Raw genomic sequence first — 23,496 nt, forward strand, 5'->3', positions numbered from 1 at the left:
ATTTTAAAATAAGTATTTTCGTATTTTCAATTACGAGCATGTACCACCCGATATAAGAATTTGGTATTCTCAAGCCAATAAAAGAATTACTTGATGCAAGTTGAGACGATTTCAATACCATATTTACTTAATAGAAATGTATGCAAAGCTACAATGACGAAGTAGACTTTCTCAATGCGAGGAAATATCGTTCATTTGCTGCAATATTGATATAACTCAAAAATTTGATTTTTTTGGGGGGGGGGGGACTGAAGGGGGCTGGAGGATGATTCTCATTATTACTTTATGTCGCGTTTGCCATTTCTTTTTTTAAATTTCTTTAGACTGAATACATTAAGTGATTACATGCCAAAAGTTGTGCATTCTTCAAAATTTAATTTCTTGAATTATGTAAGTGAATGAATAATGCATTATTCTCATCTTGCGGATGTATGAATCCAAAAATGCTCAATGTGATACCTACATATTTAATTCACGCGTTTACTTTTTGTTGTGTAATAAATAATGACTGGAACAACCATAAATAATGTTTCTCTATATTTTACCATGTTGATGGTAAAAAAATGCAACTAATAAATCAACTCCTGAACACTCTTTGTTAATGCCAGTCTTGGCGGTCCCTGCACAACTAGATCTTGTTACAATTATCTCTGCATCTGAAAGCTCCTTAAAATAAATGCAAATCTCATTAACGTTAAACGCTTCTTTACCTTTAATCAGGATGCCAAAAGAAGTACTGGGGGGATGAAACTGATAAATAATACAACTTCTGATGTTAGCCAGCAAAGTGAGTTTGGCATTTGCGCGGCTGGACGACACCAGTAGCCAAAGTAAACTTAATTTTTAAAGTATCCCCAGCCACACTCCGAAATAAAATTAACAGCAAATCCCCAAGCCATTCTTTGTACGGGATGCTGCTAATTACGCTAATGATTATTTATAAAATTAGTATAAGTTAAATAGTTGAAAAGAAAGCACTATAAGTTGAAACAGTTCCAGTCACTGTCGAAGCCATTAGTGGGTGCTATTATTTCTGCCAGGCAGTAAGTATTTTTGACCATTTATGGCAAAATTTTTGCAAATTTTTAAAAATATGATTTTTAGTTTAAATAAATATTTTTTGACCATCCTTATGAGTTACGTGTTAATATAAAAACCAGAAGTGCTGAAAAAAGCATGCACATATGGGTCTTTGAAGGTTTTCATAAAACAACTCACTTTCGTTTAATGCGAAACCTCTGCCCCATTTCCGAAAGTAATTGGATTTTTTTAGGTAAATGTTAAAAAAGTAAAATGCTTCTCTCGTAAAGGTACAAATTTACCTTCATTTAATCGACTCTATATTTCTCATGATTTTCGAGATTTCCGCATGATAGTCACATTTAGAGCATACCGTGCCCTTTACTAAAATTGATAGGACTTTTTTCTTGTTTTTTTTTTCTACCAATATCATCTCAAAATATATAAATCCAGGTTACGGCTGGATTAGTCGTAAGATAAGTTAGTATAGGTTAATTAAGAATTTAATAAATTGAAAAATTATTTTAGAGAATTCCAATCAAGATCGTTAGTGGAAACCAGTTATGTCAAGTATAAAATTTACCTATAAGTGACAATATTTTTTAAATTTTAAGAAACAAACGTTTTATTGTTATCTAAAAATGGTTTTAGTCGTCTGTATAAATCAAATATGCAAAGGGTGTTCCTAAAATAGGGCAAAATTTAAGTTTGGCGCCATCTTTTCTGTTATGTTTTGACTGTCAAACTCCTTTGACAGTTCGATTTGAAAAAGCCTTCAATTTTTGAAAATTGGAGACTTTTTAAAATTTTTAAATTGGAAAGGTGTTTGACACAACGTATTATTTTAATTATTAAGTATTATTTCGAAAATGGTGAGTGTTTAGCTGCCCCGATGAGCAAAATGAGTGTCAAATTTCTGATCGGGAAAATTTCCCAAAAGTCTTAATTTTCATGAGACTATTAAGAAAATTTTAAGAAACTGGGCCAAGGGTCCAGGACCGTCCGTGTGGTGTCGCCCTCAAAAATTGAACATTACAAGAAGTACTATGCAGCGTATATTCGCTAAAGATTCCCATCTTTATGTCTATAAAATCCAACTCACTCAATAACTCAAATCTACAGGTCATGCACAAAAAGGAGAGTTCGTTTATTGGATCATTAAACGATAAAAAATGAACAGTAATTTCTCCAACAAAATCATTTTCAGCGATGTGGCCCATTTTCATGTTGATGGTTTCATAAATAAGCGAAATTGTTGCATTTGGAGTATTGAAACTACACATGTAGTTCATGAGAAGGAAGTTAATTCCAAACGTGTTATTGTTTGATGTGGATGTTGGGCAGGAGGCACCATTGGACCGTTTCTCTTTGAAAACGCTGCAGGGAATTCATTAAGAGTCAATGGCGAACGGTATCGGAGAATGATATCCCAGTTTCTTGTGCCTCACGTGGACGGTATTGATATCGAAGACCTTGTAGTTCCAACAGGAAAGTGTCATTTGCCATACATTACGTGAAAGAACGGCATTATTGCATCAGATATTTCCTGGTCGTGTAATCTCCCATTTGAATGACATGAATTGGCCTCCCAGATCGTGCGATTTAACGCTTTTGGACTTTTCTCTCTGGAGTTTTTTTTTATAGTTAAAAGTTTATAAGAACAAGCCCATGACCGCCCAATCTCTGATAGGGAAGATTAGACTCTGTATCACTGAAATCCAACCACAATTATGCCATTGATTGAAAATTTTGTTAAAGGAGAGATAATGTGTCAGCAAAGCTAAAAAGGGCATCATCAGATTTATTGTTTCATACATAATATTAACATCTCCATTTTATGATTAAATGTAAATTTCAGTATCGGTTTTACTTTAAATTTCAATTTTGTTTTTTTGTCAAGACACCCTCTATAAAGAGTGTTCCAATGAGAACGCAAAATTTGACTTGTGCGTCAATTTGGCGATAAATGGTTCGAATCGCAATGAGCCTTTCATACTCAGTAAACCACTGATCCACCAGCGTCCTCGATGAGACGAAACTCTCTCTTAGGAACATGATTCTGTAGTTTTTCGAAATCGTACCTCTCCTTCTGCCTGTTGGCTCTTCTTGGAACCATGCCTGACCACATATCACTACGTTACGTTAATCTATCGCTAGTGGCGATTTCCCTAAATGATCGATGAACCTCCTGGTCGTGTATCCACTACACGACCTCTCTCAAACTCGCTCAATTAATGAAAATTTAGATGCATTTTGTATCTAGGCATATTTGATTAATCTAAAAGGACCTTCTAAGCACTCTATACACCAATAAATGGTATTTTACAGTTATATTGTTGATATTTTATTGCAATTTTTATAGTAAAAAAAAAACTTAAATTGTTAATAACGTATAAATACGTTTATACATATAATTGAAAATTTAATCGTTTTTTGTGTTCCCATATACAAACGTGAATACCAAACATTATTTAAATAAACCCTTTTTACGAGGTGTTCTCTTTTCTATGTCACGCAGTATAATTTTTAGCAACGAGGTTCACCTTCACCTCAACGGGACTCCGAAACTCCAAGAATGATTCACGAGAAACGTGTGTATCCCTGTCATGTCACTGTTTGGTATGCATTTTGGTCTGAAGGAAACAGTGGACATGGTTCTTTGAAAACGAGTCAGGTAATGCAGTAATGATAAATGGAGAACGTTATCACGACATGATAATTCTGAGATTTGTGCCTTAATTGCAAGATATTACTCTGGGGACAGGTAGTTTCAGCAGGACTATCCCACTTATAATATCGCCCGTCAAAGATTCACGAACTTACAAGAGAATTTTCCCGGTTGAGTCATCCCCCGTCACGGTCAAAAAGAATTGGCCTCCACGACGACGCGACCTAACACCTCTTGATTCTTTTTGGGGGGAGTTTTTTTGAAATGTCATATAGATGACAACAAACCTAAGACCGTCCAAGCATTAAAGGTTGAAATTGAACGCAGCACTAAACATATACCACCGCATTTATGCAAAATAGTTGTTCAAAATTTCGTCATAACAGTGCTTGTGTGCCACCAAAACCGCGGTGGCCATTTATCGGATGTATTATTTTATGCTTAATTTCCCATAATTTACAGTGTGACCCGCAAAGTCCGCATTTTATGGGAAATTCTTTTACTTACAAATTCGAATAAATTTTGACTTTTCCCTCGGGTTGCGCTTCAGAAATTATGAGAAATTACATACAAATCGGGAAACAATTGACTGTCTATAAGTGTCAAATTGCAATTGTTTTTTAACATTCAAAATCTACCATTATTTCTCAAAATTTTGAAAAATCATTAGGGAAAAAAGTTTCTCAGTTTCTTATTTTTTATCCATATGTCAATTTGAAACTTTCTCCGACGACTTTTTTTTTAATTCTTGTTTTTCCGAAGTATTCAAATCGGTCAGCCATCTTGCAAGGATACTTACAATATATCAAAGTAATTGTCTGGGTGAGTATTCATTAGTTAAAGTTGTAATAAATTCATCTTTTTAAAGAAAATGTTAAATCAATTAAATACCCCACGAATGTTTTTCGGAAAAAAAATTGACAGTTATAAGAAGTAATTTGTTTTCGATTTGTACCTGATTTCTCATCGTGTCTGAAGCGCAACCCAGTTGGCAAAGTCAAAATTTACCCAAATTCATAAGTAAAATAATTTCCCATATGGCGCAGACTTTATGGGTAACACTGTACATCTTGGATCGATAAAGGTTCAAGTATTTTGCTGCAGCAATCTGTATTTTACTTAAAATTCAAATCGCGCATTCTTCTTGTAAGACCCTGTATTAATCTAAGAAATATACAAGAAAACGAAAAAATAACGTTTAAGCTCCGTGTAAAACAATCCACATTTACCTGGTGTTAAACTGGTTCTCTGCCTCCGGAAGCAATTGGATTTCTTTTAAATTAATATTAAAAAGACAAAATGCCCCACTTACAAGGGGGCAACTGTGTCTCCATTTGACCTATTCTACAGGGTGTTCCAGAATGATGGTCAAATCTTTCAACGGGGAATTCGACCTACCATTTTGAGATCTGAATATTTGGACGGGAAGGGTCAGGATTGGAAAATTTCATACGAAGATCCCCCCTAAAATGATTGGTACAGTGCCCTGTTAATGGATTTGACCGTCATTCCGGAACACCTTGTATATCTGTAATAGCTTTCGAGGTTCCCACACACTGATAGTCGAATTTGGATTTTTGAGAAAAATTTGGATTTTTGAGTCTCGAAATCTAAAACAGATGTCATAGGTAGACTAGCGGTAAGTTCGGTAGTTAAATTAATATCGGGTTGGTTGTGCAGGTTAAACAGGAATTTCCGAACTTGCTTAATAAACTTAATGGAAACAAAGGTCTGGATCGTTCTAATCTCGAGAGTTCTGGAAGGAGGTATCGCGAATTGGTGGTTAGGCAATTGGCTTTTATTTTATAAGAAAAGTTGGAACACGAGACAACCGCCGACGAAGCGTGTCATTATAAAAACGCGAAAGAACATTAAAATGTGGCGGAAAGTTTCGGCAACCGTTACTTCATTAGGGTCTGGGCGATTCTAATCGTTCTTACACCCTGGGGGACTTGGGCTTGTTTTCTTGTTTCTATCAGTGACGTCTCTGAAGGGGATTAAGAACTTTACGACCTCTTTTTAATCGAGGAAGTTCGCCCTCTCTTCCCAAAAATATTCACAGCCAAGGAAGTGGGACCTAGTTATACACAACATGTAATAAGACCGGTGCAGAAACAAAATCGATATATCGATTTGGCCTCTCCGTAAATCAGTATTCATATTAAATGGTTTCGATTGGGGAAAAAGGGCGCGATTATATCCTCGATATGAGCCTCAAAGGTGCAAAATTATTACAAGGGCTGTATGTGAGTTTAAGGGCCCATTCCCCCCTTCGAATCTGCGATATTACTGTCAGCTCAATCGTCTGTGTTAAAACCCTATTTAGAAAAAAGTTGCTTATAAAGGGCTCTTTAAAAAGCCGGATATTAGGGCTTTTTTAAATTGCTATCAGGTATTTTATTTCATCGCCGCTTTAGGTGGTAAGAAGCGATTTTGAAGGAATCCGCAGGTACGAGCGAGAGGCATGCATTAATATTAATCATTATCAATTCAAACCGATCTATTTGCCTAAGGCATAATTAATTGGAGCAAAAAGTTGATTCGAATCCCTAATTCCGCAAGAGCGCAAAATTATTATTTATATGTTAAATAATAAATTTTCATAACTATGGGAACGTTCGTTTATTTTCTGGCTAATACTGTAAACAGGATTGTATATTATTTATCATGTAAAATCAATCGGCCATTGAAAACAATGCAAATACTGATTAATTTTAGTATAATACGTTTTAAACAATGGTCGTAAAACATTTACTTGTTTCGAGTTGGTCGGCAAAAACAACAAAATCATCGAGGATTTCAATTTAAAAAAATAGTCATGGCGTATAAGGTACCACTCAGGCCTCGGAGTACAATCTGTTATAACGACACTCCGTATCAGTTTATTTACTAAAAATTAACCTTAGATAAACATAACAATTCGCTAATGACGATGGCCTTTGAGTTATCTAAAACAAACAAAACAATACTAAATGCTTCCATTATATGGGAAAATAATTAGTTATTAGCAACAACTTATCCGAGTAGTACTTAGTATTTATAAGCATGAAAGGGGCGTAACGAAAAGTAATTTCAAGAGCAATATACAACCGTTCTTAAACCCTTCGCTCCAAAGATATTCAAGTCAAAGTTGAGACCTGAAATTCCTCCTGATTGTTCCCTTAGGCCTCGACTAATTGTCTTGTAATATAGCAAGAAGGAAGTTTTACTTTTACAATATCAGTTTAAGGGGTTCGATGTTTTACAGGTACAATTTAGCGAATATATGTGTATTATACGCCACAGGGTAAAGCCCGTAGAGACTTTCCGGGGTATTTCCCTACTAGTTTCGTCGATATTACCCGAATTTACAACGACAAATAAGATTGTTATGTAGTTTATGGTTTCAACATACACAATCTCGTAAACTGCCTACCATCAGGTGACGTTTAATTAAGATCGCTTGTGAAGGAAAGTTTTCTTCCGCATTAACTTCCGAGAGGACAGAAGTTTAATAGAGTGCAAACAGAGCTGGGAAACCATTGAAATAGAGAAACACTGGAACATAATACGTACAAAATAGTTACAGGGGTCGAAAGTGGGTTGGGTAGTGGAAACTTTGGTCCTAGTTTACTAAGAATATGTATGACAACTGGGCAAACTTAAAGCTAACTTTAACGACTGTAAAGTGGTATTTGGTTGCGCGTAACGACAAACAAGGAAGGTCCTCAAGGGCATTTGCCCCAAAATGTTTAAACAGTTAGGGCCCAAAGGTCGGAACGAATTCTGTCAAATCTGTACGAAGACAAAATCCTAATTTTTAAACGCGTAAAAACATCATTACCAAAAATGCTCGGTCACCTGTTCTTTAAAAAATCACTCTATCTGCATAGAGCACAAGGGATATACAAATAATAACAGGTTATAGCGTACATGCCAAGATTTTTACCTGCATGGCGACAGTGTATTACACAATTTATTATTTAATTAAAAGTCTTAATATTTATTAATTGGACACGCCATTTAAAAACGAGAAGCTGACCGCATACCTGCGAAAACAATGACGTCACAAAACGTGTCTATTTACCAAAATGTGCGTATAACTCAGTTTGCTACGTTCGAGGATTTTTACCCCTTCCTTTGCCCTGGGTGGGTCACTTTTGATAGGATTTTTGAGCAATCTCGTTTAGAAATAAAGATACTTAAAAATAGTTTACGCATTATTACGTTACTTTTTCGAAAAATAAAACATGACGTCAACAATTTTATCATAGACCAATTTGTTCCTGTAATGCAGAGTGAAATTGAAATTGTTGCATTTTGGGACTTTTTTTTAATTTAAAGGAACTGTGTAATTTTGAAAACGGATCCTCGTAGATTTTTTTACGTAGAACTTAGTGACAATATAAGATTTCTTATTCATCTAACAATTTTTCAGGTATAAACCAAACTTACATTTATTTTTAACAGCACACCCCGTATCTGTTTAATCTGTGGTCTTCCCACTTTTGAAGCGCTTTCCAGCAATATATGGCACTACTGAGGATGATTAAGAAATATATGCAACATCATGAATATAATATTGAAACAGAAATGATTTTTTGACGTGCCATGACAATATATGTCTTAGCCATCTATAGTCAAAAACTATGTTAATAGTAAATACTTTAAGAAAAGCAGAAAATACTGCAGACTATGTTTAGAAGCAACTGGTAGAATTTTTTAACAACTCCTATAAAATAGAACATTTTATTATAATACCCGTTTGTATGTAATCTATTTAGATAGGTGCATTATCAGTGATTAATAGTTTTGTCTGCATTTTATGTGTATTTCTGAATGCTTCCCATATAGTGTCATATATTGCCGAAAAGCGTTTCAAACGTGAGAATACCACAAAATAAACCAATACAAGGTGTTCCATTAAAAAACATATAAGTTTGGCCTGTCTTTCAAAAATGGTTAGATGAATGAGGCAACTTATATTACTGCTGAATCTTACTTTAAAAATCTAGGAGAATTCGTTACCAAAACTCCAAAGTCCTTTTACATTAAAAAGTTGCAGAAAGGGTCCCAAAAATACAACAATTTCGATTTCACTCTTTGTTACAGAAGAAAAGACCCCTAAGAAAACACTGAATACACCATGATTTATTTCTCGAGAAAGCAGCACAGTATTGTGCAAACCGTTTTTCAATATTTTTATTTCTAAGAGAGATTTTTTAAGAATTCCCTAAAAAGCAGACACTCTGTACAGATTTTCTTAAATTTTTTCCAACCTTCACGTACCCACTATTCTGATACAGCGCATTTACTACCTTTTTGTATGCAGTATACAGGGTGTTTCAGAATAGTATGTTATAAATTTAAGGAGTAATTCTATGAGTGATTTTTAGAAAAAAAGCTTATATGAACCTAGGTCCGTTTTCGCTTTCTGTCTGAAATACAAGATGTTAAAATTTGCTATATTTTTTTAAATAAGTCCGGACCTGCATTAAATAGTTTTATCAAACATGGTGGGCGTAAGTTAGGTGTAGAAACGGACCTTTTAAGAGAAATACGAATTTTTAAATGCAAGCAGTGGCGCGCCCAAGGCCACGACCCTGATTATTTTTTGTGGAAAATGTTACGCCGCTGCTTTTTCAAAAAATAAAAAACGTTTTCTTAACGGAGGACATTTTCAGCAACATATTTAATTTTTTTTTGTCTAAATGGCCGTTATAAATTGCTACAAATTAAGTATTATTATAACTAATTTGGTCGTTATTGTAACACACAATGTTAACTAATCCGTTTGTTGTTTGAAAACGCTCGATGTTACGAAAAAAATTTAAGAGACCATTTTTTTTAACAAAAACAGCTAGAATTAAGAAAACGTTTTTGATTTTTTGAAAAAGCAGCGATGTAATGCCGGAATTTTCCCATTTTCTTGACCTAGTGATAATATTTTATAGATAATTTGTTGTACGCCTCACAGGCCTGGTCTAAAGTTTTTTTTTTTTAACCGAGTACCTCTGTAATATGAGAAGATTCCTAAATATTAATTTAGTGCTCTAGAACCATCACACAATCATGACAGCTTTCAATTGACGAGGTCAATGAGGAGAATTTCAACATCGTTCTTCATAGGGTCCTCCCAGCTTCACAGTATCATTGTTCCAACTCTGAAACCGTCAGGACGACAATAAACAATTTATTTGCTATATCAGTATTACGTTGCTAAAACTCGGATTAAATAATAATGTTGTATTCTATTTTAAAAGATAAGCACGTACGTACAGGTAAACAAAGCAATTCGTGGCCCTGACGATGTCAAGATAAAAAAAACTAACAAACAAGCCAGCTTGAACCATTTGTCATTTTATCTTAGTTTACATAAAGTAAATAAACAAATATGGAAAATCTGACAAACACCGTTATAAATGAATTTACATGCGTATGCGTACCTAACTCATATATACGGTAAGCGATATGCGACTCAAAATTGTCCCTTTCCCCCGTGTTAACTTTTTAATAATTTTTTTATTCAAAAAGCAGCATGGAACAAAAAATATTTACTGTTGACGTTTGTTTGTTTATTTTAATGTTGGGGAAGTCACTGGTGGCACAAAATTGACGATTTTTCAAATTGAATCATGAGTCAAATGATATCTCGAATTAAAAGGTTTTCCAAAGGTACATTCAATGGCGTATTGCGGTTCAAAATGAATCGATTAGTTTTTCAGAAAACAATTATAAATTTAGTAAAAATTCTAATAGAACCTCAGGTAAATAGTACGTAAGTAATGAAAAAACTCATTTGTTGATTGGAAGTCGGTTTGTTTTCGATTTTGCACTCACAGTTTTTGGTTATTTTTATTTATGAATTTGTTCTGTTTTTACCAAAGACATATTTGCGAGCACAAAATGCAAAACCAACCAATTTCCTATCAACAAACAAGTTTTTACACTATTTACGTACTGTTTAATTAACTTGCATGTTTCACCGAATTTCAGGTCTTTTTCTCAAAAACTAACCGACAAATTTTGATTCATAATCCACCATTGAATGTGATTTTGAAAGACCTTTAGTTCGAGATGCCACTTGACCTATGTTTGAATTTAAAAAATCGACAATTTTGCGCTAACCTTGACGTAAGCAATATTTAAAAAATGAACAAACATCAGAGACAGCGTTATTTTCCTATTTAATGCTGCTTTCGAATTTCTTTTAACTTAAAAGAGGGAGGGGGGGGGGGTTGTGACATTTTATAGCCGTACAGTATCTGACAACGGTAGTCAATTTTCTATCAAGGAAATTAAGTTTAGTCCCAAGTACGATGTCGTAAATCTAATGCTAATGAGATTGTAGTAGACCGACGAAGCTAACTGAATTGTCACAGTTCTAACATAAACAAAACGTGTCGGGACTGCTCTTTTTGTTATGGCGGGGCCACATCAAAAACGCATGTTCATTTGTCCTTTATCAACAGATATCATAATCCCACGCTCATGCGGCGAACGTTACTTACACGAAGTGAAACCAAACGTTGAAGTCAGAGGTTTAAGTTTGTTATAAATGTTTAGCTATACCGAAACATTTAGATATTTTGGAAATACCATCAGTAGCGGAACAAAGACAAGTCCTCATTAACGTGCCACAAGGTTTAAGGTTCAAAAATTAGATCTGATATTTACTCGTCTTTTCCTACTAGTTATTATATCAAACTTTAGGTACGCCATTGTTTTTGCTATAATTAAATGAACTATTTCTATGTACAGGGCGGTCCAATAAGAGCGCCTCGGACGATTACGGCTTTATTAATGGTTTTGATGAAAAATTGTTTTTACACTTATGTGTACGACCTTATAGGGCACATTTCAAAGGTATTGTCATTTATACAGGGTGCGCAAAAAAAAGATGCAATGCAAACTTACGTTTTTTTAAATCTTACACCCTATATTTTTTTAAATGTTGAAAAATTTATTATTTACTAAATCGTTAGCGACTCACAGTCCTTAGGATTCGGCAATTTTTAAATTTAAATATTTTATTTGATTTTCATTTTTCTCATTGATTATTGTTTCATTCAAAATTGCATTCTGCACGCCTCTGCCGTTACTTCTTTCAAATACATATTTTTGAAATTTCAAAATGGCTCAACATACTAATTATCAGTACAATATATTATTAGCATTTCAATTTGAACGAAAACCATTAATTTCAAAAATGTCCGTTTTCTAGATTGATGAACGGCAACTTTCTCAATGACATTTTGGCAATCTTCAATTTGGCATTGCAGCCACATGACAATTTCAAAATGATTTACCAGACTCAAAATGATCATTTTCCAATATTTCTGAAAATAAATGACATGTGTAATTGCTTTCTCTGAACTACCGGAAATTTCTCGTAACTTAATAACATAAAATCGAGTTTATGTCCAGAAAAGTTTGATTTTATTAACTTATTTTTCCTTCTTGGTAATACCTTCATTTTCCCATAATAGTGCTGGTAAATGATTGGACAATTTAGCCTTCGTCGCAGCACGCTCTCAGGACTGCAAGAGATATATGCAAAATGGCCGGCGAATGATATTTGCATATCTCTAATATGTTAGATGTTAAAATTATTGCCCCGCTCAGTGCGCACTGGTGCGGGTTGCTCGAATTCGCCATTAGGTGCCCATATGTGATTTCCATAGTTACCACGAATTTTAAGCGAGAAACGAAGCCTTTTTGTTGATGTTTCAACTTTTTGAGTTCTTCTGATGAAACGCTGACCCTCATAAAAAATTAAGTATTTTGAGGTTTTAACATTCAAGATTGTCAGCTCTTCACCCTTCGAAATTTTGACTTTGAACTTTCAAATTTTTGAGTCGAAAGTTTTAGTTTGATTTTAAAACTGGTTTCGCTTAAAAAGTTGAAACTATGAGCTTCCGATAAAAATTAAAATAAGTGGCCAACTTAGTTTCGCAAAGCCTCACCTGTGCAGTCTAATCTAAATTAACCAGCACGACCGTTCCTAACGGGAATAAATTTTGCTCACAGCATGATTGAGGTCAAATATAGGGGCAGCCAAGTTGAGATCCGAGGTAAATAAACACTTTCTAACCTGCAAGTACTAAAACGGCCACGTCTTACGAACTGTAAGTCGCCAATCGCTGTGTGACACTTCAATTACGGTCACCATGATTATATCCTGCTAAATTTACAAAGAAGATATTTCAATTAAAGAAAGAAATTTTCCAATGCTCTGGTCTGATTGCACGATTTCCGTGGATCTGGAAATGATAAACCACTTATTGGTACGTAACTGATTGGGGTCGTGGTATGGTGGAAGTAAATGATGGCAGAATGGTAAACAAAGAAATGTCTCGAAAAGAAAATTAAATAATTAATAAAAAAATTAGAGAAACATGTCAGATTTTTTTTCTCGTATGGTTTCATTAAAATTTGCCATTTAAATTAAATTATGTGACGTTATTTGTGAGTAAAGTGACGTTTGCGATTTAGGTTCGTGCTCTCTATGCTTTTTCGAGGAATTTACGCGGAAAATCTAACACAGGGGAGCTTAATGTTTATTATTTGCAGGCCCAAAAGTCTAGGATTGGCCCTCTTAACTAGTTTCACAGTTCTTGAGCGATAATTAAACGAGGATTTTCCCTGACGTTTTCCCTTTATTTACCGATTGCAATATGGTTCTAAGGTGTTGATTTTTTTCTCTTGTCGCTGATCCTATGCTGAAAATCACATTATTAGGATGCCTGTTTTTGTTGCCTCATATGAAAGTTTCTCAAATTATAGATAACTATATTTACCCTTTTTTACGCTTGCGCTGGAAACGCGTCCAGCACGTCCTTATTTTTTGATTGTCCTTATTTTACCACAAACCCCAGTGCTCCGGAAGTACACTTACCCCAAAAATCATTGATGTTGAAAGATTCAGGAGCTTCCCGTTCTTCGACGGGATATCTGTGCTTTGCCCGAGCCGATGTTCGGTGACGTAGTTAATAACATGGCTTCACGTGGGACAGATTTGATGTCTTGTTTTCACTACAAATTTGGGCCTCAAAAGGTCAAATATGAGACATAAGTGACAGGAAAAAAAACTCATGCAATACGTTTTCCTGAAGACTGGAGGTGTTTTTCACGCAGTGCGCTCCAAATTGTGTTTCTACATATTCTCACACAGCGTCTGGAATTTTGGAACTGAGAGTTAGTTACTATACAGCGCTTGTAAAGCAGTATTGTAACACTTTTATAACTCTCAAAAACCTCATATGTTTTTTAAACGCTTATACGCGTATAATTTTATTTTCAAACGAAAAGGTACCCATTGTGTAGTATATCAAACGAAATATAATTCACTAAGAGATACGAGGGTATACTCAAAAGTAAAATTGGATCTACAGTTTCTTTAAAAAATAAAAATATTACATGCAAAATAAAGTAACTCACTATTACACAATACGAAATTAAAATTTCTATAATGAATGCTCCAATTCGGATCCAGTAACAACTTGGCAATGGCTCAATCATTCCTCGAACTCTTATGCAATTATCCAGTGTAGCTTCCGTTACTTAATTATGTTTAAATTTTAAGATGTAAATCATCTCAATTTTACGTTTAATTTTTGTAAACGGAACCTTTTAAGTGGTCCCATAAAAAAATCGAGGGACGTTAGATCTAGAGATCGTGACGTCCATTCGATTGCAGATCTTCTGCCGATCCATCTCATGAAGATACTCTCTAGCAGGCATAGCATAATGCGATGGTGTACCATCTCGTTGGAACCAAACATTATTAGCCACTCGTTTCCCATTTTGTCAAGTAAAAATTGCGGCGATTGATGGAACTACTTCGTTTTGCAACAAGTGCGAGTATGCTGCGTTGTTTAAGTTTCCCTCTGTGAAAAGTAGACCGACGAAGTGGTGGCCAATTACGCCCATCTATACATTAAGTTTTTGTGGATGTTGTGTATGAAGAATCTGCGTCCAATGAGGATTATGCTTAGAACAATAGCGTCAATGGTGTCGATGAATAGATTCATTGAAACAAAACGTTACTTCATCCGAAAATAAAATTCTAAAAAAGAACCTGTTATCTCGAATGCCTTTTTCTTGCTTTAATTCGTAAATTTCCATCCTGTAATGAAATATTTCTTGTTTGAAAAGATTTTTTAATGATTTTGCAAATACACCAGATTCATCGATAAGTTTGATGGTAAACTGTATAGGGTTTTCATCGACGAATAAAAGAATATTTAGTTCCTCATCCCCACTAGCTGCTGCCTTCTCCATTTTGGCGCAGCTTTCACTCTTCCAATTTATTGAAGCTTTTTATTAATCCAACCAACTACACTTCTGTTAATAGGTTAGTCTTAATATTTCTTATTTTCTGTGTTCATACACTACAACGAGTACATTTCCGTTTGAAAATAATAAGTTGGTAGTGGTACCTGGATAGGAGCGAAAATTTGGAAAATCGAAAATAACGCATTAAATATATTTTTTTAAAATAAAATTGTATGTTGTCAAATATTTTTTTAATATCGAGTTTATCAAAAGTTATATACATGTTTTGCAATACTTTTTACAAACGCTCTATTATGCATACGTTGTATATCCCGAGAACTGTAAGAGCTAGACTGATGGTTAAATAGGAAACTTTTGAAAGAAATTTAATGGCCACTTTGAGGGTGTTTTGAGAACGATTTTTTTTAGCTATTTTCAAAAAACTGAAAACTTTTATTTTTCAAAAAGTATTATAAATTCATAAATTCAGAATATTTGTTCGGCTCGTAAAAATATTACGAGTTAGAGCAGTTTTTTGGGAGTCCTTCACGTACGTATTCAATTATGAGTTACGACGTGTTGGTTCTGAGATTTTTTTTTTTTAACTCACGTGTAGAGTGCTTTTTGTTCCTTCCCTATAAGGTGTTACACCCTGCAAGAACATTCAGGTTTATGTCAAAAAATGACAAAATGAATGTTTTTCAAGTTATCTCTCGGCGGTATTTGCAATACCAAATGACTGGTGTTATCTATAAGCACAATAACTATTAATAACACAATTACATACCTGTCGGAGTTAGTTCCAATTTCTCTCAGTTTTTGATAAACTGTGCAAAAATAGCCGTGCGATACACCAGCAAAGCAATATTCGATATTGTTTAATAATATATTAAATGTAATAGGAATGAATATCATGCCTCTGCGAATTATTTGCAACTTTATCCTAAAAGGCCACAACCCAGTACAAGATTATTCGAGAAGCTTGTAATAAACCTGAAGAAATTATGGATGTTTTGAAGAAACACGGCCCAAACATTATCAAATTATCAGGTCCGTAATAATAGGATTAAAGAGCATTTAATGCGAATCCGTCGACGTTGACGAGAGTCGCTATAAGCGAATTAATAGTTCAAATAATGACAATTCAAAGAGTCCCCATTAAAAAACATATAATAAATATACATATATATAAATATATGTATATCGTTCGTATAAGTCAACTGTTGTTCAGGGATTACAACAAGCAGACTATTTTAGGCGTTTAAAATTTGAAATTTGGCGTTTTAATCAATGGAAAAAAATATGCAATTTCAGCAAAAATATTATTTTGACAGATGAGATACTTTCCAGCAACTACAGGGTATTTAACAAGCACAATCGACGTTTTTGAGCCCGTGAGATTCCTCACTAAGTGACCCAATGTAGGCTACAAGAAAGATTTCGATTTAATGTATGGAGTAGCATGTAACGTAGGTTAATCACAGACCGCACAACACTGATAATAACAAAGTTAAATGCTATAAATAATACTATAAATTTTTAGATAATCGACTTATAGGATCTTTCATTTACACTTATATGTTAACCGGGCAATATAACTGGATCTTACTTGGAAGGACAAAATCACCGACCTCCGACTGTTGGAGCTATAATTGCTCGTAACAAATCAGTAATGCGATATGGTCCCAATAGGACGGGTGCCCTGTAGAGAATATTTCCGAAGTGTAAAATTAATTAAGACAAGTGTTTAATAATAAAGAGAATTCAAACAGCGGCCCAATAAATTTCCAGTTCAGTCCCCAGGCATTACATCGCTCGAATTTTATTTTTTGAAATATGTAAAAAATGAGGTGGATGAGTTTGAGCCTCGTGTAACCGTACAACAGTTCGAAGAGAGAGAACGAGATATTTTAAGGAACGTAGTGGAAACACTAAACACCGCATTTGAAAAATATCTAAACTGTATTCATACAAATGAGCATAAATAAACGTAGGTAAAAACGTAGAATTAGAAGTGCAGGCCCCGTAGAAAAGTGTAGTTAGGGCCATATTAATTTTATAGCAATTATTGGAATAACTTTACTCATATAATTACTTGATTAATGAATTACCTGGTTAATGTTAGGTCTACCGGAAAGTTCTGTCCGGTAATTTCGTTTCAAGTTTAAACACGTATGCGCATACTCTTTTAAGCCGTATATGGTCGAGTTTCTTTATAACTGCAAGTACATACATGTTTCCTTCGAAATAAACTACAGAGAACATAGCTCATGTCATTTTTAAGCTAGACGCGATCGCGAAAACGTGGGTACTAATGAAGTTCATTTGAGCCACTGCATGTTGTACCAACTCCAACAGGGTAAAAATGCCTCTGAAGCATGTCGAAACTTGGTTAAAGTTTGTGGAGGAGATGCTGTTTCAGAAAAAACACGTAAGAGACGGTTCGAAAAATTTGAAGCAGGTGATTTCGATCTTAGTGATGAGGCACGCTCTGGGCGGCCATCTCTGATTGATGACGATATTGTGATATACGCAAAGATCCTTTTCTAACATCAGAGATCGCGAAAAAACTTAACTCAGCTCAACAAACCATTTCGGACCACATTCGGAAGCCAGGATCAGTCTATAAATGTTCCAGATGGGTGCCTCATGAGTTAAGTGAAAAAAATTTGCATGGCCGGATCGTCGCATGCGCATCTCTGCTTGCTCGGAAGAGAAGTGAACCTTTCTTGGACCGTACGATAACTGGTGACGAAAGGTGGACTACGTGTGAAAACATTGTAAGGGAAAGAGCGTACTGGAAAGTTTCCCCCTCCACTTCTAAATCTGAATTAAGCCTTAAAAAGAGAATGATGTGTATATGGTGGGACATCCAAGGACCAATCCATTAGGAGCTTTTGAAACCCGACGAAAAGCTCAATTCGAAGAAATGCTATTGGCAAATGGATGAGTTAAAAAAGACACTCCAAGAAAAGATGGATGATGGAGATGTTCAACAGGAAGCAAATCTTATTGAATCGCGACAATGCCAGACCACATGCAGCCATGGCGGCTCGCCAAAAAATCGCAGAGCTAGGGTGGGTAATTCTCTCGCATCCACCATACTCCCCAGACTTTGCCCCCTCTGATTTTTCACTTGTTCCTCTTTTTGCAAAATATTTTAGCGGGAAAATAGTTCAAAAACGAAGATGTCCAAACAGCACTTCTTGAGTTTTTCGTCTCCGAAGACAGGGCGTTCTTCAAAAATGGGATTTACAAATTGCCATCACGTAAACATTGTTAGATGGACCAAAAACTGCATAATTTTCTTCTTCTTCACAAACAGACAGAACTTTCCGGTAGACCTAATAGTTGTAGGTTGCTATTTGTCGTCACAAAGGCTTCCGTTTTGTACAGTTAAGGCCGCCTAGGTCATGATTATCTTTAAAAAACAAATCTTTGTTGTTTTTTGACGTCAAATCTAAATGTGTTCTTTGAGATCATTAGAAGGGAATAACAATCCATCCAAATTGTATGGAAAAACAGTATGACAGTCACAGGCAAATAAAAATTCCATTATGGTATCTCAGAACGGAAACGTCACAAAAACGTGGATAGTTCAGAAGAAGCCGCTTTAACAATTTTCCCCCACGGTTGCAAAATCTTTCGCATGCAAAAATCTACAGTGCTTTTTCGGAAAATTAAGTTCTTGATTTTTGAAAATTACTCAAAAAGGAAAATATTTTACTAAATTCCTTGAAATTTCGCCATTCGACCATGTTTCTAACTATTATAGTTCTCAATATACTCGTACATGGACTTAGGTCCAACTTAAACCAGACTTTAATTAAAAAGTCGCGATTTCTCCTACTCCTGGCCTTGATTAAAACATTCCAGGATGGATACGGCCGAAATTTCTGGAAACTCATTCGAATTGTTGCAACATTTCACCCTCAACAGTTTCGCATCAAAACTAGTACTGTTTCGACTCGCCAGGTGAGGTGATCAACGTTTTGAGTCCGGTTCTGCTTGATTGAATCGAGGGGCTAAAGCGACCGTTGAGGATTATGGACAAATACGCTCCTGCGGGATGATATCCAGCCGACGGGGCAGGTGTAGTTGGTTTGCTTTTGCATTTCTCTAACTCTAAATATAACTGGGTAAACAACATCTCTCATACGGGCGAGGCGAGCGGCAGACAAGTAAACAGTAAACAACACAGCACATTATGTGTGCCGCACAAACGTGTGTGAGTGTGTACGAACTGCTCTCAGTTCGAAATACGCGGTCCGTCGAGCTTGGGCAATACGATGCGATAGTACCATTAATAGTACTGACGTGGTCGCGAGATTTACGGCGGCAGTACCTCTGCTGTCTTAACCTCACTCTTTGAAAAGCCCGCTCTTTTTGACCGCGAAGTTCTGCGATTGTTACATCGGCCCACGCGAGTGACAAGTGATACACATTTCTTGACAGCTGTTGACGTGTGTTTTTGACCAGTTTTTTTTTTTTTTTTTTTTTGAGGAGTCATTGCACTACAGTGATGTTAAATAGGTGACGCTGGCAGTGAGTATTCCTGCTCCATTCAAATAACGCACGTTAAGATTCGAGCGATAGCAACTCGTTCAATTATAAATTGTTTACCTGTTTATTGCCAAACGCATGTAACCTGCAATCGATACGGCAACCTTTAATCGAATATTATCGAAATATTTCTTATCGCTTTGGAGTTACATTGGCGACTTGAAGTCGAGAAGCACGCCGACACCCCCGAGGCAATGGGGGATGGTTTAAATTATTTCTACATAATGTTATGCGGGGTCAATTTGAATGTAAATGGTTTTGATTGTGTTTTTTGATGGAAAAAACAAGGTCAATACTTAAGTCCAACATGAAATGGCGGGGACGCGCAGTGAGAATGCGAAGTTTGGGCGCTAACTCAAGACCTGGTGGGCAAAGGCAGTTTACGTACGCATTCAGATGCGGGTTTAACATAGCTTATGTACTCTTTGTTGCAGCATATTTAAAAGGAAAATCTAAAGACGTTTTTTCCATTTAGTTGCCAAAAGAACCCGCAAACGTTCTCCATGCCTTAAAAAATATAATGGATTTAAAAACAGTTTTGGTGTTCGTTAAAAAGTCACATCAAAATCAGTATATTTCCTTATTTTCACTTAATTTTTCAATCATTTTGTTTAGCTCAATTTATGTCCATTTGTTCCCGGCTTCGTTGCACTTCTCTCTTTAATTAATGACTGCAATCGGCACGCTAAGAGCAATCCAGATTTTTTTGCAAATTCCTACTTTGCAATTTCACTAAGATTATTTTATATTTTTCAAATTTCACGTTTTTACACGGAGTGTCCGAGAATCCCGTAAGTTAAAATAAGATTATTCTCCATTTAAACATGAAGTCGCGAACTCTTCGTTATTGGAATACGCTGCCTTGTTAATTAAAAAGGGCGGATCCGTATTTTGATGTTTTGAACTGAAAAACATATGCTCGCTTATGGGCCATTCTTGTTAAAATGGTTCGGGTACCAAAACCGACATAAAACTGAAAACAAACCAAAACATGAAGTTTGGTACGGAAAACTATATATACCATTGATGGTACCTTGAGATTTTACACTCTCAGTATTCAAACACAATTTATTCGTGAAGTAAAACAAAATAGTTTCTCTCCACTGTATTACATAATTGACCCTTACAGGACAAACATTTGGGAAAGGTAAGTTATCCACACCCACTGTATCTAAGTACATATATGTTGACCTTGATTTTGGCTCGTTTCACAAAAGTTGGTATATGATTATTGCTTTGCCTAGCAAAGTTTCTATCTAATAAAGGTTGAACTCTGTTTACAAAATCGTCCATCTTCACTTCAAATCTCTAATTTGGTTGTACGAGGGTGGTCCCAGAAGTATCCAACTCGACGCACAGATGGCGATTTTTTGTTAAAAATTTAGTTATATTACAAGGGCCTAACCTTAACAAACCTGTGTCCAATGATTAAGGGCGCAACGTTGATTTGTGTTTGTTTTGGAGCTGTTTTTAGTCGCTTTGAGAGACTTTGTGAACGTGAAAAAAATTGGCCATCGATACGTGATTCAATACTTTCATTTAAAAGGTCTTGGTCCATTTAACACGAAAGCGGAGTTAGATGCTACTCCGGGGAAATCCAGTCCTTCATTAACAACTCTAAAATATTGGATGGCAAAGTTTAAACGCGATCATACGAGCTGCCAAGACGAACTCTGCAGTGTTCGACCCAGGGACACTCCAGATCTGACCACTCCAGATATTGTGGTGAAAATCCATAAAGCTGTATTGAAAGATCGTCGGTTAAAGTTGCGCGAGTTAGCAGGTAGGGCATATCAAAAAATATTGGAAACTTCATTTTGACCGAACGGTTGAATGTGAGGAACTGTGAGCAAGCTGGACACGCCGTGAGTATTTTTCGCGGGCGTGTTTGGTGAAGTTTCGCAACCATAAAACCGAGTTTTTGAGTCGGTTCATAACCGTCGATGAAATCTGGGTCCGTCATTTCGCACCTTTGACGAAAAAGCAGTCGTAACGATGAAAGGAGAGAAGCGGCCCCCAAAAAGGCGAAAACCTTTCCATCTGCAGAAAAGGTGATGACGTCAGTTTTTTGGAATGCACGTGGGATAATTTTTATCTATTATCTCCGTAAAGAAAAAAACGATGAACGGGAAATGTTATACGAATATATTGCGGCGTTTGAAAGAAGAAATTGGGAAAAAGCGACCGCATTTGGCGCAAAAAATGTCTTGTTTCGTCACACACCACGCACCAGTTCGTACTGCCGTCATAGCGATGGTTAAAACCAATCGAATTCTTCATCTGTCTTATTTGCCAGATTTAGCTCCCTCAGATCATTTCGTAATTAAAAATTTGGAAAAATGACTCGATGGCAAGAGGTGAAATCAGAGGTTGATGCCTATTTTGAAACATCCGAAGCTTCTTACTATAAATAGGTTATAGAACCCATAGATCATCACTGGCTGGGACAAGTGTGTCAATTTCAAAGAAGACTATGTTGAGAAATAATGTAATATTTTCTATTTTTTTTAAGTGTTACGTTGGTTAGTTCAGATTAGGTTTAGGTTCCGGGACTCCTCATATCCAGGAAAAACCAGCGATTCCGCTATGCATATTTTTAAATCTAGATAGTTTGTACCATCTCTTTTGGCAATAATTGTCAAGTTACCACGTTTCGTATATCCGAGCCAGAAAGCAGTAACTGCAGAGAAAAAATGGAAAATAGTATGAATGGTCCATATGCTGGATTTTGCACTCATTGAATATTTCCCAGTGATCTCATCTAAAAAAAGGTCTACTCTACCTACATACATGTATTGGCATTGTCCGCGGCCACTACAGTAGACTATTGGATGTACTTTGCTTATATGTTATGTTATGTTAATGTAATGCTATATTTCAGTATCAGTCTTTGGCCATCTGGTACATGTACCTCCTGGATCCACATCACATTTTAAACTTGCAAAGTGCACAGGTCCGGAGTCAAACCATCGAACCAAAACAGTCATTCGATCTTGTACTAATACGTAAAGTGGGCTACGTTACTAATCTCTACGACTTACTTATATCTTTAGACAAAGCTGCATTATTTTCAATTCGCTCAGCCATTATTGTACCAACCAAGTAGGTCTGTCTGGAAATAGGCGTCGATTAAATCAATTCATGTAAAATCACTGTTTTTTGCAAACAGATACATCTGTCGGCAGTGTATTAGTAAGCTTCTAAATAATTCGACCGCCCACATTGATTTTTTTCAGGTGTCGAAATAAAAACTAATTTCAGAGATGTGAAATGATGATGATACTGAAAATCTAATAGACAACTTCTTGGAATTGATGTCACGAAATTCATTAAATTCACTAAGTTAGGTTTTCCGCTAACATATTGTCTTATGTGTACTTTTCCGTGAGACGGAATAATTTCCACATCCATTCGGACCGCTTTCATTTGTTTATTTCTATGATGTTCATGTTGGATGTTCAGAATGGATGGAACATTCCAAAGTCGGTCCAAAATCGTGGTCACATTAGGAAATAGCGATTTCGAGAATTACCGTCAGAAATGTACTGGACAGTACTTTGCTCTTTATCCTAGACGTATCGCACATATCGTAAATGTATTTTGTAAAATACACATCTGCAGTCCCAAGTTCCTGCAAATTGACTTATTCGGGGTAGAACTACATTCAATCGGCGCGCGCACACGCAGGGTCTTTACTAATTATCTGCAGTATTACGTGCCAGTCGATACTCTTATCTTGAGCCTTTTCTTCGTCATTTTTGTTTAAAAAAAAAAGTTAATTAAACCCCCGTCGATACGAAAAACTAAACGATTTATTATAAACTCCTAATTACAACGTACGACAAAACTAGACTAATCTGAAAGACTCTTACCATTAAGAAGGGTAATAAGCAATGCTGACTGATATTTGCTTATCGAGCCTATTAGATCTGAGCCGAAGTGGCCAAGAATAACAAAATTCAATCGAGCCTATTACGATGAGATACATT

At 35.7% G+C, this 23,496-nt stretch overlaps 1 protein-coding gene across 9 annotated transcripts in view; it reads left to right on the plus strand.

Annotated features, from left to right (window-relative positions):
* Positions 1 to 23,496, plus strand: part of LOC136347076 (forkhead box protein P1-like) — a 167,315-nt gene that overhangs the window by 38,804 nt on the left and 105,015 nt on the right. Inside the window, exon 1 of one of the 9 annotated variants that reach the window (XM_066296733.1) lies at positions 19,018 to 19,489. The exons of the other annotated variants lie outside the window; for them this stretch is intronic. The gene's annotated coding sequence lies outside the window, so the exon portion shown is untranslated. Of the gene's footprint in view, positions 1 to 19,017; positions 19,490 to 23,496 lie in introns of those variants that run through there. 9 annotated transcript variants of the gene reach the window in all.

The sequence above is a fragment of the Euwallacea fornicatus genome, chromosome 26, assembly GCF_040115645.1.
Source record: "Euwallacea fornicatus isolate EFF26 chromosome 26, ASM4011564v1, whole genome shotgun sequence".
NCBI classification, from domain to species: domain Eukaryota; kingdom Metazoa; phylum Arthropoda; class Insecta; order Coleoptera; family Curculionidae; genus Euwallacea; species Euwallacea fornicatus.